Raw genomic sequence first — 7114 nt, forward strand, 5'->3', positions numbered from 1 at the left:
CATTCTGGGGTGGGAATCTTTACCACAGTACTGCCTTTTTATGTCTGCTTCTTGGCTATCACTTTAAACCTTCCTTTCCATTCCTACCACACTGGCCTAGTTCAAGCTCTCTTCATTTCTCCCAGGATAGCGCTCAGCCACTTGTCTGCCTCTCTTTGGTCATGATACCACAATTGCTCCAAGGATTAAGTTCAGCATTTTCCCCATGATCTAAAAAATGTACACTGACATTTGTGTATGAAAACAAGTGGCTGATGACCTTCTGACCTTGATTCCCAGTTCTCAACTTCTTAGGTCCCCAATGTGCCAGGCTGTTTCATAACACTGATCCTCTGCACATGCTAGTCCATCTGCTTGGATGCCCTTCCACAAATTCACCTGAGGAACTTTGTTCATCCTTAAAGACACAACTCAAGTCATCTCCTCCAAGAAGCCTTTCATGGCCTTTCCAGGTTCTAGTCTTTGTACCCCATGAGACTCTGTGTTCATTATGGAACCTGTCACACTAAATGACTTTCACTTGTTAACATGTTTGTTTCCCCTAGTAGACTCTAAGTTCCTTGAAAGAAAGCACATTATCCTCTACATCTTTGCATCTCCATACCACGTAGAGCAACAGCATGGAGTACGGGCCAGTAAATACTGTTTCAGGGAATAGAATTGGATCCAGCTGTCATTATCATGGTCAGCAACCCATGGTTAGTGGACTCCTACAGGCATGTAATTTATTGGTAAGTGTTACCCTTAGTGTTTAGAGTGGTGGAAGGAGAGACAGCCAAAAACTCCTTGCTGATTCTGCTGTGAAGAAAAGAGAGCCCCCTAAAATAGGAGAGAAAGGAGAAAAGCTGGAGGAGCCTGAAATGTGTTCGTTTTATCACTCTTGGATGCAAGAGATTGGAATTTTAGTGCAGGCCAAGTCCTTTATCTTAGAGGGTTCTGACAGATTTTCTGGGAAAAATAAAAGAAATGAATAAAATTAAAATCTGTGGTCAGAAGGTTACAAAAAGGAAAGAAACACATATCCGCTAGGGAATAGGAAGTGGTCTTGTCTTCTGCAGCAGGGCTGTCTCATAAATCTGGAGAGTTTTATTGACTTCATAGGCGCAAAAATAACCACCCGGAGAAGACATCGGGTTTCACTTATTTTTTGGAAAGTAATTTTTCACAGACGCGAGGTTAAAAGAAAGTGGTTGCACGGGCCTCGGCTGTGGTGGTGTGTCTTCTGGTATGCGTAATGCGACTGGATCTCAGTTCTGGGATGCTGCCCAGATTCAGGGGTCTAAAGCCTCTGTTGAAAGCAATGAGGACAGAGTGTTGCCAAAATTTTATGTACGCAACTGTAGATCGATTGTCTTAGTGCAAGGGTAGACTTTGATCAAGAGCGTCTGGAGGGAGGAGTTTCATTAAATGCTGTTTTCAGCCCTTAATTCTATAGCTTTTATGTCTACTTGTTCCTAAGCCTACTACAGACCCTGAATGGCCCTAACATTGAGAAGCCCTTCCCTAAACCCATGTCTGGCTCTAAGGCATCACCAGTGACTGGCATGGAAGGAGTTCCTGGGTAAAAAAAGATAGTTTGGGAGGTTTTGCTCTTACTCCACAATTTTTGGTCTCACATTAGACCAGTCAAAAAGGAAAATGCATGATGCTCTCTCCCTCCTGCCTCATGTCTGTAATTCATTTAAAAAACTTAAAAACTTCCGCTACACTAAGACAAGCTTTCCTAAGAAAAGGATTGATAAGAATATATGTTTGTTAGAAGAATTCTTCCTGTAAAATAATGTCTGGCCAAGAATAGAAAATTCAGCCAGTCTTAGAAAGTATAAATGTCCATTTCTGAACTCCTTCAAATATCTTCATAATCATGGAAAAGATGATAACTAGGTAAATATTTCTAAGATATTACAACTTTCATGCTCAATTCTCCTGGCCAACCTGCAAGGACCTTGACCTACAGGATGGGGAAAACTTTTGTACCACCATATTTTTTCTCCAAATCAATGGTAACACAGAATGGCCATGGTCTGGCCACACTTGGTGGCAAGTGGAGCCTCCTGGTGTGTGGGAGGACACATTCTCCTCAGAGCCTTCCTGGGGGATGAGAATGAGAAGAATGATCATTGGATTGGGAAGCAGAAAGCAAATAAAGCTTAAAAGGACGGCATCTGAAATAATCACCTTATTTTAGAGATGACAAAAATAAATTGGTGGTTTTGAAACTTATTTTTTAACTGCAGAATCCTGTCTCAAAGCAAAATCTTAAATAAAATAGCAAATATTCACTGATTCCTTGGCGAATGCAGGGCACTGGGCTGAGCACTTCACATGTGTAGTGTTATTTAATTTAATCTTCACTACTCTAAAATAGACACTGTTATTAAGTCTATTTTACAGGCAAGGAAAATGAGAAAGGAACTTAACCCAGATAATACAATATATAACCCCCTGTATGAAATGGATCAAAGTGGGGCTGCCATGGTGGAATTTAAGTTGGAATATCAAGAACCCTTCATCGCCTACTGTCTTGGTCCTCCATCAACCTCCCATCTCCCTGAAGCAACCCTAAGGCTTTGTGGAGCAGAGTTTGATAATATTTTGGCTAGATAACCCTAAAATTTCTTTTCAGTCTAATGCCCAGTGATTCTAATTCTGGAGATGTAAACCACAGTAACTGTCAAAACGAGCTCCCTGAAACTGGATGTTGGCAAACCTTCCTGTTCCCTAAAAGGCTGGTTCGGGGTCACTTTTCACACACCTTTAAAGAATATATTTTCCAAACTACTTTGATCCAATAAATGCAGGAATGAAATCAAAGAATTGTGCAGATGTAAACATTCTGATGCTATACGATTAAATGTGTTGTTTATATCAAAATTGCAGTGCTTAAAAGTCAGGACCAATTTCTATCTCTTTAGTAATTAAGTATTAAGTATTCTATCACTAGCACATTTTCTTACACATTCACTGGCAAATTGTCTCATAAATCCAGCTAGATGCAAGTGGTGTTAGAATTTTCACCTCTCGAATTAATTAGATGTTTGTTTGGGCAGTTGACTCACCCAATGCAGGGAGTTTATCAGGAAAGGTGGAGACTTTTGATCTCTTTGTTACCTTTTCGCAAAGGAGAAAAGTCTCCACAGGCTGAATCTCTGAACTGCTAACTCACATCAGACATTCCCAAATTGTACGATGTTAGTGTTGCTAAGAGGGTGAGGAAACAGGTTCTTTCTTACAATATATCTGGGAGTGTAAATGGGTATAAAATTCTTGGAGGGCGATTTGGCAATAGCTATTAAAAATGAAATGCTCATTTCTAATGCCCTTTGACCCAATAATTTACCTTATGGGAATTCATCATAGAGAAATACTCCTACAACTGCTCAAAGATGTTTAAATGTAAAATGATGTTTGCAAGAATATTTGTTACAGGGAAATTGGAAAGAACCCAAATGTGCATTAATAGGCAATTGGTTAAGGAAAGTATGGTTCAGCCAAACAGTACAATACCATGGAGCCATTAAAAAAAAAGATTTAAAAGATCATTTTTTACAGACTGACATGGAAAGATGTCTGAGATGTATTGCTAGATGGAAAACAGCACACTTCTGAGTTGAGAGTATAATCCCCTTTTTTTGTAAAATAATAAATGAAATGTTAATATATGCCTTAAAAAAATGTTAACTGCTTTTCTCAGCTGTGTGAGATTATGGGAGATTTTCACTTTCTAAGTTATATATTATAATGTTTCAAGTTGTTTATGTGTGTGCATATATATGTATATGTATATGCCATTACTTTTGTAATCAGAAAAAATAAATGTTTCTATGGGTTAGTCCTTTGAGAGCCCTCTTAGGAAAGTGTGGAAGCCCAATCCAAATCCATCAACTTTATTGTAAAACAAAACTTAACTGACATTAGAACTGTGATGCCACTTAACCAAAAGGAGGACCATGCAGGGAAATTCTTCTGGCCTTTAGAGTCTATAAACCATTATAATAACACTCCATAATGGAGTGTTCTTTCAAGGAGGAGCAAAGACTAATAAACTTAAACTGTAGCCAGTTTTTGAACCACTCTGTAGTTAAGAAAGGATAACTGACAACCAGAGACTCAAACTGAGTAGTCTCAGCCCTAATGGTGACTTATTAGGAGTGGATGGGTATTCATAAAACATGAAGAGTTTGTGTTTAATTTTTATACTTTTATCAAACTAAAATTTGGTGCCATTTCTCTAGGAGATTCCCATTCGGGGGGTTCTCTAGCATATACGATTAAGGAGGACTTGTAATGAAAAAGAATGCAAAATTATAAATACAAAGCAAGGTATGGGATTTTGGAAGGAGGCCCCTAAGAAGGAGGAGCCCTTAACCTAGTCTTCATTAGCATCTCAGCCAATCCTCCCTGCTCTGACTCAAAAGTTCTTCAGCCAAGATAACACAGGACAGTAATGGGTACACCTCCTTTTCTTTAAGAATTATTGTGCCAAAGCAGAGTTTCCATGCTATGTGTGGTAAAAGCAAGAGGCAGCATCCTGAGCTGGGAGACTGCGATCTATGCTGTTTTGGGGATACTTGAGTTTCTGTGTATGGAAATGATCTGGAGAAGCTCTATTTGTTGACAATGGCAGACACCCAGTCCTCAATGCTCATAAAACTATGGCAGTCAAGAGTTGGGAAAGACATATTAGGTCATCAATCTCGATTGGAGTCCAAGGCAGGACGGTTCACTATTGTAGTCATTCCAAGCCTTTGTCGAGGCAGTTTTGAAATGTCTGGAGGGCCTAAGTCTTAGAAGGCTTCTTCTTCTCTGGTTCCTGAGCAGATGTTGAGGTGTTTGATTTTTTATTTTTTGAAAAAACTTTTTAGAGTTGGAGCTACACAATGACTTAATTATGTCCATTCACTTAGATATCTATCAGTGATTTCCACATGAAGAAAGCAATTTAGTGTAAAGAAACCTTTGTATCTCTAGCATAAAGTTGTCATCTAAGAACAAATCACTAATTTTTTTTTCCGAGTTCCTTATATTGCAACTTTGGTGATGAGTATCTTCTTAGCTTTAAGAAAAAAAATCAAACTTGTGGGGTTTTCCTTAGCCAGCATTATTAAGAATGAGTAACATTTAAAGCTGCTTTTGTTAATAGAGAGAAAGTAGCTTTCTTGCCTTTCCTGTAAACACTTACTTTGAGTCTGTTTACCACTGCCATTGGTAAACCTGATGTGCTCCTAATTTTTTTTTTTTGAGACAGAGTCTCACTCTGTTGCCCAGGCTAGAGTGAGTGCCGTGGTGTCAGCCTGGCTCACAGCAACCTCAAACTCCTGGGCTTAAGCGATCCTACTGCCTCAGCCTCCCGAGTAGCTGGGACTACAGGGATGCGCCACCATGCCCGGCTAAGTTTTTCTATATATATTTTAGTTGGCCGGCTAATTTCTTTCTATTTTTAGTAGAGACGGGGTCTCGCTCTTGCTCAGGCTGGTCTTGAACTCCTGACCTCAAGCAATCCACCCGCCTCGGCCTCCCAGAGGGCTAGGATTACAGGCGTGAGCCACCGTGCCTGGCCGTGCTCCTAATTTTTATCTTAGGCTATTGTGGGGCTATAGAAATGGAAAATGTAAAAACTAAGCTTTTATTTTCTCATGTTTTCCTTTAACTTCATATTGAATAATCCTAATCTCCCAAAAGATTCTGGGGGCTACTGATGTGTAGAGGAGGATTGTTCTAGACTTCAAAAAGATACACTTGAATTAATATTGTTGTTTGACTGACTAATATGTGCTACGTGTTTTTAGTGAAATAATTTATGTGCCTAAGGGGTGTGTATGTGTGTGTGTGTGTGTGTGTGTGTGTGTGTGTGTGTGTGTGGTTTGCTTGCTCTTTCTGAAAAGTATTCAAAATAATTTCCTTTTTGATAAGTAATGCTACTGGCAAATACAAAAGTGCTAAAGAATAATATAACATTTGAATATTTGTACTTGAAAGTCAATTTCCATTTTAAATCAAGACAAGTGAGTGTTAGTTTACTGATGCCAGTGACATCAGTATTAGCAGTGGGCTCTTTTGGCACCAAGCAATCCTCAAAAGCCCTTTTTTTTTCAATTCTGAAAGATGGGCTCCTAGTCAATCAGCTGTCAAGAAATTGACCATAAATGTTACCTGAGTTAAAATTATCTGAATTTAATCAGATTAAAAAGTTGACTGGGAATTCATCCAATATGTGCTCATCAAAAAGCAAAGATATTTGAAAATGGAGGAAAGAAATAGGATTATTTGAGAATTATTATTATATGAAACCTATTAAACCTGGAAAATTGGGAGGCCAAGGCAGGAGGATTACTTGAGGCCAGGAGTTTGAGATCAGCCTGAGCAAGAGTGAGACATCATCTCTACAAACAATAGAAAAGTTAGCCGGGCATGGTGGCATACCCCTTGTAGTCCCAGCTACTTGGGAGGCTGAGGCAGGAGGATCGCTCAAGCCCAGGAGTTTGAGGTTGCAGTGAGCCATGATGACGCCACTGCACTCTAGCCCAGGAGACAGAGCAAGACCCTGTCTCAAAAAAATAAATAAAATAAAAACTGTTTAATACAGTATGTCTATCCCTGGGATTTTCTGTGACATACTGCTTTTAGAAATGTGCTCATCCACAGCAACAAATAAAAATTACTGAAAGGTACAAAATTACCAAAGGTACAATGTCACTGAAAATCACTATAAGAATATTTTTCCAACCCAAAACATTCAATTTGCCAAAAAAGTTTTTGTATGATGTGTACTTAAATGTAATCTTATAAAGAATTTAAATTATTTTAATTGTGCATCAAACAAATTCTCTTTAGGAAAAATAATAAAACTACATGAGTTTAGAACTGTCCAGAAAATTATGAACTATGTAATGAAAAATTAATACTGCTAGTGACCTCAATAATGTGGGTTATACTAAACTCCTTATTGGCAAATAAATTGTAAGCTGTCAAATGGATGGATATTTGTCCTGAATAGAATGCTTTAGATAGGAGTGAGCTAAATAAGTGTTTGTGGAACAAACGAACATGATTGAATTCAGGTAGAGCTCAGACTGTTCACTGCTTGACATACATTTTCCTGATTGTCTTTATT

Source organism: Lemur catta, chromosome 10 (genome assembly GCF_020740605.2).
Source record: "Lemur catta isolate mLemCat1 chromosome 10, mLemCat1.pri, whole genome shotgun sequence".
Taxonomy (NCBI): domain Eukaryota; kingdom Metazoa; phylum Chordata; class Mammalia; order Primates; family Lemuridae; genus Lemur; species Lemur catta.